The 12558-nt window shown below is 33.8% G+C and overlaps 2 long non-coding RNA genes across 2 annotated transcripts; one reads left to right on the forward strand and one right to left on the reverse strand.

The window, feature by feature from the left end:
- Positions 1-574: 574 nt before the first annotated feature.
- LOC132605529 (uncharacterized) lies at positions 575-2254 on the forward strand. The gene is made up of 4 exons (XR_009569207.1): positions 575-730; positions 1221-1268; positions 1367-1425; positions 1847-2254. It is a non-coding gene; the product is annotated as an uncharacterized LOC132605529 (long non-coding RNA).
- A 705-nt stretch (positions 2255-2959) lies between these two features.
- LOC132605530 (uncharacterized) lies at positions 2960-5495 on the reverse strand. Its single transcript, XR_009569208.1, has 2 exons — positions 5268-5495; positions 2960-3373 (listed from the first exon to the last, which is right to left on the reverse strand). It is a non-coding gene; the product is annotated as an uncharacterized LOC132605530 (long non-coding RNA).
- Positions 5496-12558: the final 7063 nt, after the last annotated feature.

A 12558-nucleotide genomic window follows, 5' to 3' on the forward strand; every position in this document is an offset into this window, starting at 1 on the left:
GTCTTTTAATATGTCAAAGAGAGAAAGGTGATTAAGATCGAAGTCAAATGGCAAAGAACAACGCCAAACGCCAACGAAAGTTGGAAGCTAAACAATAGAATAACTTTTTAAATAAGCTACACATGCCTTCACTTCTAACAAGTATAACATGTAGCTTACAAATAATTCGGATTCAATTTATTATGAACGAAAGTTGTAGCATTAGAGTATAGTTGTGAGCGCTTCAAAATCTATTCGTTAATTAAACTCTCCTTAGTAAGTAGTAATCGTGCTACCAACATAAAATGCAGACACCAAGTGGCGTTGCAGCGGCAAAACTTGGCATTGCAATAATTAACTTGAAGAATTTTAATGTCAAAATTTAGTAAACGACACAAAAATGAATGATCTTGTTTCCTTTTTTTTTTTTTTTTTTTTTTGGACTAGCAGTAGCCAACCTACAAAATATAATATTCCCTAAATTTGGTGGAAGGGACTTTTGGATATCCATTGGCAGTTGAGGCCAATGGATGGTTAGCAAGAAAAGCAGGAATGAGAGGAAGTCATTCTAATTGTTTTATCTGCTTATCAAAAGAAAAAGAAAGAAAATTCCCCAAAGACGGGAAAGATGCATTGAAAAAAAAAAAGAGAGAGAGAATCCGTGAAAGAAATTTTGGTTTCTCTCCGTCTCTCTCACGCTCAACAATTGTTGTTCGTCTCCCTGAATGTCTCGCGATCACCAGTATTCAGGGTAATATTTTCTCCAATCCTGTTTCATTATTCCATTCATATTTAAGAAAAAATCAGTTTTTTTTTTTAGAATTCAGAAATCTATTGAGATTGTATTTCTTCTTGATTTTTATGCAAAAATTGAGACTTGTTATAACTTTATTATTGTCATAAAACATGTTTCTTTTTTTTGACATCCACATTGATACAAAGCGGAATATATCGAAATTTTGTACTGATATGTCTTTGATTATTAGATATAGACGACAAAGACAAATACGTTTTTATTGATTACGATTTTCACATGTTAAATTAGTTTTTAAGTAAGTAAATTTTTGTTTCAAAAAGTTAACGTCAAATTCACAGCACAATTTCAATATTATCACTTTCATGCTTCGAATTTGTAATTCTTGTCAGGATAAAAAAAGAGTAAACAGAGTAAGGAAAATGATAAATTTTAAGGTTTTTAAAATAGAGTCAATGGTAACATATTCTTCTAACTTTTTTTGTAGGCAATTGTGGCGATCATTAAACCGAGGAGCGAGGGAGCTAACAGGATGGTATGTCAAATTCTCTAAATTCCAATTTCTCAATCATGCTCAATTTTTTTCTATTTAGATGTATATTCTCAGTATATAATTCTTGAAAATTTTCACAGGGCACTGAAGTAGGAATGTGGGTATTTGACTTTTGTAGCCTCCTTTACGAGAATCTGAGGTAAGTATTTATTTTGCTTAAAATAGTTTCCTTTCATTTGTTCAAGACTTTACGACCGTCAAAAACATCAATAATCTAGTTTCTCCTTTATTTTCAAAAAATATTGTTAAATTACCAAAAAGATGGTAATACTAATAGCTAGGATTTCCAAATAAGAGTGTAGTTACCAAACAAAATACTTAATGGAAACCATAACATAATCTGAGTAGGATTAGTAGGACTAGTAGTAACACACCGAGGAGCTTAAATGAATACCATTCTTATGAATATTTACCGTGTATACAGGCTATAAAATAAATACTTCTTATATACAAATAAATACTGAATTCTCTTGATATGAGGATAGATTCTGATATAGCAATAAAAGTGATTTAAATTTTGTTTTAGGTCACATATCTGATTATGTGTTTCATTCTTGCAGTTTTTCAGAGCCTCTTATTAAAATTCATGGTTCTACACCTATTGCACCAACCAATTTCCACAATCAAGTTCAACAAACAGTGGCTGCTCGTATCCTCGTTAGACTTAATGGTTCTACACCAATAGCACGAACCAGATTCCACAATCAAGCACAACAAAACATGGCCGCATGTATTATCAGTGGATCAATATATTGCTGATTTGAATCAAATACGGGATAGTGAGCACAAGAACAACAAAGAGAAATTAGCATCCACGGCCTGCATCATAACCCCACATCCTCTCCATTTTCTACTCTCTTTATTTCCCCAAATTTCTATGTAGATGTATAACATTTATCTCATTTAAATATTATAGGTCCAGATTTATTTAATTAAACATGTATGCTAACCATGATTAAAAAGATATATACTTGTCATTTAACTCTATTTAAATTTGGTAAGAAAATATCTACCCCAAAAATATAAAATTATAATTAGCGTCAAGTACAAAAGTAGTCATGACTCATAATCAAGAAACATGGTGAATCTTAGTTTCAGAACACGTGAAAAATGCTACCCAGTAAAACTTACACAATATCTTTATATAGACAAAAGTAAAATGATCTTAGTTTCTAAAAAAGTGATTTAGTTTAATCCATAAAAATGGTGTAGAACTAATAAATAGACTTGAACCTCCTGTTAAAGGAAGTTTCATCGATAGGGTGAATCATAAAAACAAGATGGTCAAAATTATATTTGTTAATTATGAACATGTTAATTTCACTCGGCTGAGTTTCAACTTAATTTATTGCTCATTACATATAATTCAATTAAGATATTGTATGAAAATATGATTTTTCGATTCTCCTTTGAAAAAAGGAGGATTTTTTTATTGGGTGGCTTCAAAGAAAAAAGGATTTTTTGTTTACCTTACTTACTTTCCTTTTTCTAACATCAACAACTCAATCAAAATGCAATTATCTCCAAAAACATTGTCACGACCCAGCCCCGTGGGCCGCGACTGGTGCCCTACTTGGGCACCCATACGGACATACAAACTAAATCATCATAGCAAAGCTTAATACGGATTTCATATTCATCATTTTTTTTTTAAACAGAGTTGAGAACGAATATTATCTTGCGCGATTGCGCGTACAAAACATTATATCAGAATCAGAAGAGGCGGCGAAATATACATCGCCGAACATATGCACATATATCAAAAAGCCGGCAAGGCTATCAAATGTGTCAAAAGCTGACAAGGCTGTCAAATACGTCAAAAGCCGACAAGGCTGTCATAGCGAATAGGGTCATATAAACTCATCTGTACAGAAGTAGGCACACACACCCACAAATACGTCTACAAACCTCTAAATAGACAAACCGAAACATATGGCGGGACAGGGCCCCTCCGTACCCCTGAACAAATACATATATACATAGCGAACAAATATATACCAAAATGTGTGCTCTGAAATGAGAAGAGCACTCCAAACAGCAGAAGAGGGTGTCCTAAATGGGTAGATCACCAAACTGTGCGTCTGTACCTGCGGGCATGAAACGCAGCCCCCCGAAGAAAGGGGGTCAGTACGGAATATGTACTGAGTATGCTAAGCAGAATATACAGAAAACAAACCTGAGACATAAACGAAGCAGAAGTGCCGAACATAAGTACAAATCCAATCATATCAAAATGTTTAGTTTAAAAATATAAATCATGCATAGGGTACAGAGGAATATGGTCGCCCGCCCGTCGATGGCGCCATAACACAGCATAACACCAGAAAGTCTCAAATCTCCGTATCCCCGTCACATATCACATCACAACATAACGCCATACACAGCATAACACCAAGTATAGGTGGAACCCGACCCTGTTTTGCGAGTAGCTCGGTGAACCATAAACACAGCATAACTCCGGAGTATATCAAAATGCGCATGATAACAGAACCGGCCCGGGACTCGGCGAAGGGAATGACAAAATGCACGAATAGAGTCGTGAGTAGTCATATGCATAAAATCATCCTCATAAATTCAAACATAAGTAAAATGATCATATTTGAAAATCGAAATAATAGTCTTAACAAATCCTTTCAAAAGTTCCCGAATTACATAAAGGAAGGTCGCGGGACCCATGGACGGGAATTTACCCAAGTCGGGCCCGCTTATGGAAAACATACTCGTTATACATAATGCAAACTTTTATAAAAATATATATTAGAGCAATCCGAGCATTTATGTGAAAGATATGGCATTCGGAAATTTCGAAGTTCTTTAAAGTGAAACTTTTTTGCGCAAAGTTCGAAAAGCAATTTTTCGAATACGTAAAGGTTCATATTTCATCAAATCATACATAAGAGTGCCAAAGAACATATACGGATCATAACATGCTCGGATTTCGGATTTAGAATTTTCCTTAAGGCTCTAATTTAGCCTATGAAAACTAAGACATGCCAAAAAGAAAGGAAGTTGCCTTACATACCTCGTACGCACTCCAAGATAGCCAATCTAAAGTAAATTCCAATCTACGCCTCGGGCTCCCCAAGGTCTACAAATATGCCAACGAATATCCAACATTAACCATAGGCACTTAAGCCATTTATTCCAACTAACATTAAATTCTACAGAAAATTCGGCAGCATTTCCCCTGTAAATAGGCCATCCCGAGAATTTAACTCGCTCAAAATCAACAACAACCACCACAATAACCAACCTAGTATCATCAATAATCAATCCGAAAGGCAAAACAACATTAGTAGCTCTCTTTTACACCATTCGACGACTTTCCAATTATTCAATTTAATGGCTTACTTTAAAGCCATAATATCGTTCGTACATTCGATTATTAACCCAAACCCATACTACAACATTCAAGAACATTCTAAACGATTCACATAATATTTCCAATAATCCAACAACTTCTCCAAGTTGGCCGAAAACAGTCCCAACCGAGAACAGCCCCGTTTTACACATTCCTCATTTTCAATTCATGATTTGTATCGACAATTTACAATATAACGATATCATTTTTATGGATATACAAATTACGCCAAACGCACAATAAGCCTCAAATCAGCCCGCAACAATTCACCATATCACTTTGGGACATTAAACTTTCATTTCCAAACTAGAAGTCATCACAACAACCATTAAAACGCTAAGCGACATTAGTGTGTTCTTTGGCATATAGCATGACCCATGTTAATCTATCATTACACATATATATATTTCGATGATTTTTATTCTCTTCTCCTCTCTACAACAATCAAATAGGCTACAAACAATTAATCATCAATTCAATTTTTCAACACCCATTTGCACGGCTAGACCACCCTTCACACAACCCACTTCCAACATACAATATTTCATGATTTCCATTCATATTAACATACTAAAATGTGCATACAACATTTATAACTCACAAACAAGAGAAAAACTTACCTTTCTTCTCCAATTCCACACTTTGGTTAGGGTTTGAAATCCACAAAATTGATGGCTTGATCGCTCCAACGACACTTCCACGCTACTTAGGGACCTCAAAATAGTGGGTTTATACCAAAGAAATTTTTTTTGGAGAGGCTAGAAATGATCTTGATTTTTCCATGGTTCAGCCGTGAGGTTGGAGGGTTTTTTCTCCTTCTTGCTATTTGTTCTAAGTGTGGGAAATGAATAAAGATGGCTTGGTTTTCATCTTTTAGGTGTCCACCAAATATCTATACAAGTCTTTGGCCCACACAATGTGTTGGACCATTTAAAATTGGCCACACAATTGTGTGGGACCACTTCATATACACGGCCACCATGGACTTATTTTGCAAGATTTTTAAATTTGTTATAAATATCCCAAGTAGTGGATATCCATTAAGTTATAAATATCCCAAAATATCTCAAAATATCTCATGTCCTGTTGCTCCTATAAATAGGATGCACAGATGCAATGTTGAAAGAGCAGAAGTAATATAATCTGATATCTCTCTACATATTCTCTCTACATATTTCTTCTGTGTATTTACTTCATAGTTTTATTTCATAACACGTTATCAGAACGAGCCTCAACCATCTTGAGCAAATACTTTGAAAGCCTCGAAGGTGCAATTCTTGGAATTACACTGAGTACAAGTCGTTGCCTCACTGGAGATAAAGTAAAGGACTTGCAGTACTTATTTAGTCTAAACAGTTCAGGTAACATGTTCCAAGTATTTTTCTATCTTTGTTTTGATGGTTGATTGTTGTTGACTTTAACAACTACGAAAATTTTAAACTGATTTTTGGGAGAAGCTCACCATCAACGTAGTAAGAAACATGGCCTTTCTTTTTTTAAATATTACTATGGAATATAACACTTCGACCTCTTTTTGCCAAAATATCTTGAAACCAAAGTTGCTGAAGGCCTTATGCCAATATTTTACTGGAAGGTTAGTTCGCAAATATGAAATGATTAAATGAGTTTATATCCGTGAACATCAGAAGTGGTAATATTTTTACGGGCTTATTGTGTTTATGATTGAAGATGTGTTAGAGAAAAATTCTCCACATTATATGTATGCCTCAATTTGCTCCTGAAGTAGCAATATCTTAAAAGAAGCTATAAGCTATCACGATTTGATATGCTTAAGGCACGTTCAGATAATTATGTTTTATTCCTGAAGAATGAAAACTTTTGATAAATGTTGCAAATACAGATCCATTCTCTGAAGTGAATGTGATAATATGTAGTAAAGCCTATAAATATAAACGTGCATTCGATTGTAAAAATATCATGATTCATCTCCAGAAGAGATAGAATAATTGAGAAGAAATATTCTTAATATTATATGCTTTACTCCTGAAGTACTAAACTCATAAATTTGCTCCTGGAGTAGCAAACTTTGAACTCTATTCCCGAAGTAGTAGAACTTTGAGCTCTACTCACAAAATAGTAAGACTCTGAATTCTACTCCAGAAGTAGTAAGACTGTGAATTTTACTCCTGAAGTAGTAAGGCTTTTAATTCTACTCCTGAAATAGTACAACTCTGAAATCTACTCCCGAAGTAGTAGAATTCAGAAATTTACTCCTGAATTAGTCAACCTTTAAACTTTACTCCCGAAGTGGTAAAACTTGAAACTTTACTCCCGAAGCAGTAAAACTCTGAAACTTTACTCCTGAAGCAGAAAGAATTACCAAAATATATGAGAAATACTCTGAAGCAATGTCTTCTTATGTTTGAGCAAAATAACGAGCTATTGATAAGCGTCGTATTTCAAAGCACATTTAAATAATCAGGTTTCACTTCCCGAAGTGAATGAACAAATACCACAATTTATCTCCTGGAGGGATAAAATACAAGGAATGTAGATGTTATATTCTGGTGGTATGAAATTCAGACATTACTACACGTACCTGTTGTACGTCGAAACATATTAAAGTATCATTCTAAGGCAAAAGGAAGCAGAGTAGAATGTTTCTCCTATAACCAAATTAATACATTATGGTTAGTTGTTATTGATTTCCTTGAAGGAAATAACAATTAATGTATTTCTTTATGAAGGATTTGATTATTATGTGTTTGAGCTTAGATACAAAATACTCAGTTAATGATGAATCTCCCTGAAGGAGATGTTTGAAATATTGAAGTTTAGAATTCAATGTTTATTTCGTGGCACCAGTAGTGTCGGAATTTGCTTTCATGGTACCAGAAGTATTTAAGAAATATTTGGTAATAGAAATTAATGATCAAAGGCTCCAGAAGAGCTAATTATTTATTTACAAGTATCATGACACTAGCAGTATCCAAATAATATATGATTATGGTGAACAAATTGATGTCTCTCGAAGAGTTTATATATGATAGTACCATTCATCTCAGATCATAATTATTTCGATCGGAAAATAAATTATAGTAAACCTGAAGTTTACTAGCGAGAAAAATGGTCATCATATTGAGACTACAGATGATTGGAAGATTGAATATCTCCAATTTATTACGGGTAGGGTCACGTGTGTAAAGTGTTACCCGAGCATGATGAGATCGCATGTCACAATAAACCAGAAGTTTTGACATAAAATTTCATGCAATAGTAAACCAGAAGTTTATTAAAAGAAATAACACTCGTTATAGTAAACTTGAAGTTTACGGGTACAGATAATTTTATCAGTTGACAAGACCATTTTGATCGTCCTGATTTAAATCTGATGTGCTAATTGAGTATTAAAAACATATTGAAGAACTAGAAGATTCTTCAAGAATTTGTTTGTGTTGCTTGTTCTCATGATAAATTGATTACACCAGCTAATGTTGGGACTGAATCCCCAAAATTCTGAAAAATATAAAAGGTGAATGTGGGCCCCTTCACCTGCAATGTGATGTCTTAAATAGATGCATCTATTTAAGTCAGTCACATGTATGTTTATTGTCAACTGGCAGTTTGACATTTACAAAGTTGCTTGCTCAAAATAATTGAGTTGGAAGCACAATTTTCAGAATATGTAATCAAGACAATCATCTTGATAATGCTGGTTTATATCTAAGTTGGTTTGGCATTGGATGCCTCCATAATACAGCTAAACCATTGCTTATGAGAACAGAGTTTCAGATGTTGGTCTGAGATATAATATATTGCATACAACAGCACTTGTATGCTTCAGATCAATAAATTTTGATAAATTCTCCCCTCATAGTTGGTTCAGGGTTAGGAACTAGATATTTCCATCTTTTAGCATTTGATGTGCGGTACATGATTAATGGATATACCATGATGCACACAGATGGATTTTCCCAAAGAAAATGGGGACATATGTCACTAAAATAAGGGGGAGAGAATAAGCAGCTAAGAAATATGTTGTGAATTATCATCAGTATGATCCTCAGTTAATTCAAGTCAAATGCTGGAAGCATTTGCTGACCCAACTATTTCATATTTCATCTGCAAAATGCTCTTAATGTCCCTGAAGGACAAAGTCTACAGCGTGCATGGAGCATGGTAGACCAATCGGTTCCAAATATAATAATCCTTGAAAAAGGGAGGAGCAAATGATCATAATAAGAAGGCAATGTGCTCTTGAAGAGCTACGACATAACACTTCATAAACCTTATGGGAGGTTCAGGTACCTGAAAATAATGAAGTGATGAGATCTCAGTAAGTTATGTCGAATTGCGAACCGATACAACATGATATCTTGTCGACAATATACGATATAGCGCACAATATTGTATAAGATTGTGAGGATTTGATTTCTGCGTCTCTTAAAGCATGTTGACGTAGAATAATTACCAAGTAAAATGATCCATCTTGGTAAACGTAATGTTTATTGGGCCAGCAGTCCAAACAACAAAAGATGTCACATTATTTATACTGATGGATGCTGTCACGGCCTATGTGGCTTACTTGATGAAATTTATATGAAAAATCCTGAAGGATATAAAATGCCTGAAGCATTTGGTTTAAAGTCTCGGGAAATGTATTCAATCAGATTACAAAGATCATTATATGGTTTAAAACAATCAGGGCGTATGTGGTATAATCGCCTAAGTGAGTACTTGATAAATGAAGGATATATAAATAATGCCATTTGTCCATGTGTTTTTATTAAGAAAACAAAATCAGGGTTCATTATACTTGCTGTTTATGTTGATGACATAAACCTCATTGGAACTCCATAAGAGCTCCAAAAGGAGATTGAATATTTGAAGAAAGAATTTGAGATGAAAGATCTCGGAAAGACAAAACTCTGTCTTGGTCTGCAAATTGAACATTTCGCAAAAGGGATCTTTATACATCAATCTGCCTATACTGAGAAAGTTTTAAATCGGTTTTACATGGACAATGCGCATCATTTAAGTACTCATATGGTTGTTCGCTCACTTGAAGTGAGTAAAGATCCGTTCCGACCTCAGGAAGAAAACGAAGAGCTACTTGGGCCTGAAGTACCATATCTTAGTGCAATAGGTGCACTTATGTATCTTGCTAATGCTACAACACATGACATAGCATTTTCTGTCAATTTGCTAGCAAGATATAGCTCTTCTCCTACACGGAGGCATTGGAACGGGATTAAGCATATATTGCTATATCTGAAGGGAACTAGCGATATGGGTCTGTTTTATACTAACAAAGGTAGTACAGATCTTGTTGGTTATGCAAATACAGGTTATTTATCTGATCCACATAAAGCTCGATCTCAAACAGGCTATCTGTTTACATGCGGAGGTACTGCTATATCATGGCGATCGACCAAGCAGTCCATTGTTGCTACTTCTTCAAATCATGCTGAGATAATCGCTATTCATGAAGCAAGTAGAGAATGTGTGTGGTTGAGATCAGTGATACATTTCATCAGAGAAAGATGTGGCTTGAAGTGTGATACAAAAATACCCACATTATTATATGAAGATAATGCTGCATGCACAGCTCAATTAAAAGGAGGTTTCATAAAAGGAGATAGAACAAAACACATTTCACCAAAGTTATTTTTCACACATGATCTCCAGAAGAAAGGTGATATTGATGTGCAACAAATCCGTTCAAGTGACAATCCTGCAGATTTGTTCACTAAATCTTTGCCAACTTCAACTCTTGAGAAGATGATATTCAAGATTGGAATGCGAAGACTCTGACATCTGAATCTTGGTCTTCGTCAGGGGGAGTGAAATACGCGTTGTACTCTTTTTTCCTTAACCAAGTTTTGTCCCATTGGGTTTTCTTGGTAAGGTTTTTAATGAGGCAGCTCTCAAAGCGTATTTCTAGATATGTGCCCTCTTTTTCCTTCATTAGGACTTTTTCCCACAGGGTTTTTTTTTTAATAAGGTTTTAACGAGGTACATCATCTATTAATGGACATCCAAGAGGGATTGTTATAAATATCCCAAGTAGTGGATATCCATTAAGTTATAAATATCCCAAAATATCTCAAAATATCTCATGTCCTGTTGCTCCTATAAATAGGATGCACAGATGCAATGTTGAAAGAGCAGAAGTAATATAATCTGATATCTCTCTACATATTCTCTCTACATATTTCTTCTGTGTATTTACTTCATAGTTTTATTTCATAACAAAATTCCCATTTTGTGAATTGTGGTCCCAATTTTTTTTTCTAAGTGTACAATGCCAACAATTTTATATACAACTTATGTCTCAAAATAAAATCAAATGGTCAAAAGTCCCGACTTCAAATCCCGGAATGGTCTTGGCCTTACATTATCATAGTTAATCCGGGTTGTCCCAATGTATAAAAATACGGGACGTAACAAACATAAGCTCTCCTGTAAAGGAGGTTATCCGGCCGCACCTTCCAGTATATCTACCTTGTTACCCCATTCTCTCTTAAATAAATAAAACTCGCCTTGGGCCGGGTCTTTTGGTCATGCTATTTAAATTATATCTAATCTTTTAAAATTATTGAACTTGTAGCTGATTTGGCAAACTTAAGGCAAAGTTTGCCCCTCCTTCGCTGCTTCTCCTCCTCCTTTTTCTTCTTCAAAAGCTTTACTCAGTGTTGGTTAAGAAAGATATTATGTCAATGTTTCAGTTGAATTGTAAATTGAGGTACCTTGTGTGAAGTGAAATAAAATGAGGTACCATGAGTGAGATGAGATGGATGAATAAATTAAATAACCAGTAAAGATAAAAATAGAGATCGTACAATTAGATCAATATTTTCTTTTTTATTCAACTATTTTGTTCTCATTTGATTTTATATGCCGACAAGTAAAAAATTCATGCTATCAAATTATTTAAATTAATTACGGCTTGAAAATGAATAAATTAAATAACCAATAAAGATAAAAATAGAGATCGTACAATTAGATCAATCTTTTCTTTTTTATTCAACTATTTTGTTCTCCTTTGATTTTATATGCCGACAAGTAAAAATTCATGCTATCAAATTATTTAAAGTTTACTAAGTATAACAACTGGTGAATTACATTAATTTTCCTCTCCTTTGTCAAATTTAACAAATGAGATTAAATAAATTAAAGCATTATATTTATTACATTTTACATTCCATATAGATAGCCTATTATTTTTCTAATTTATTGGTTCACCTAGAAATAAGTTGGATCATATATCAAAATCAAGGAGTCGTCCTAGGTTGGTTGAGAGTCCTCGATATTGAAATAAAGTTTCACCTAAGGTGTAGATAAATTCAATAAAGAAATGGTGTAATTCTCAACCATACAACATTCTATTTTGTAGTTTTTCAGGATATCATGCTAATTTTATTTTTGCTGATTGTTTTGTACTAAAACATAGGAGTATTTTATATGCCTGTTAATGTAAGCCATAACTTTCGTAATGTAGAGCAAAGTGAATTCTTTTCTTGGCATTCACTCATCACTATCTCTTACCCTTTCTTGTTATAAAATGGTCAAAAAAAAAAAAAAAGTTTTTGCTCGCAAAACTACGGATTGGTTGATTATTCAATAACAAAATATTACTCCAGGTAAGTTTTATTCACTAATTGGGACTCCTATCCTATGATAAATAGCTACACAATCATTAATTATAGGATAGTTAGAGATAAATTTCTATAATAAGTACTTATTAGTTGGTGATTTGTTAAAAATAATACTAAGTAGTACTTAACTAAAATGTTATCAGAGATTAAACTGTTTTGTTTTTTTTACAGTATCTGCATGTGTAATTTATAATTTCTTCTAGGAATTTTACGTACTCTGATTTCAACCTTTCTGTTTGTACATGACTTTTATTACAACATCCAAAACACAACTGTGGAGTCAATAAAACGC

This window comes from Lycium barbarum, chromosome 8 (assembly GCF_019175385.1).
Source record: "Lycium barbarum isolate Lr01 chromosome 8, ASM1917538v2, whole genome shotgun sequence".
Taxonomy (NCBI): domain Eukaryota; kingdom Viridiplantae; phylum Streptophyta; class Magnoliopsida; order Solanales; family Solanaceae; genus Lycium; species Lycium barbarum.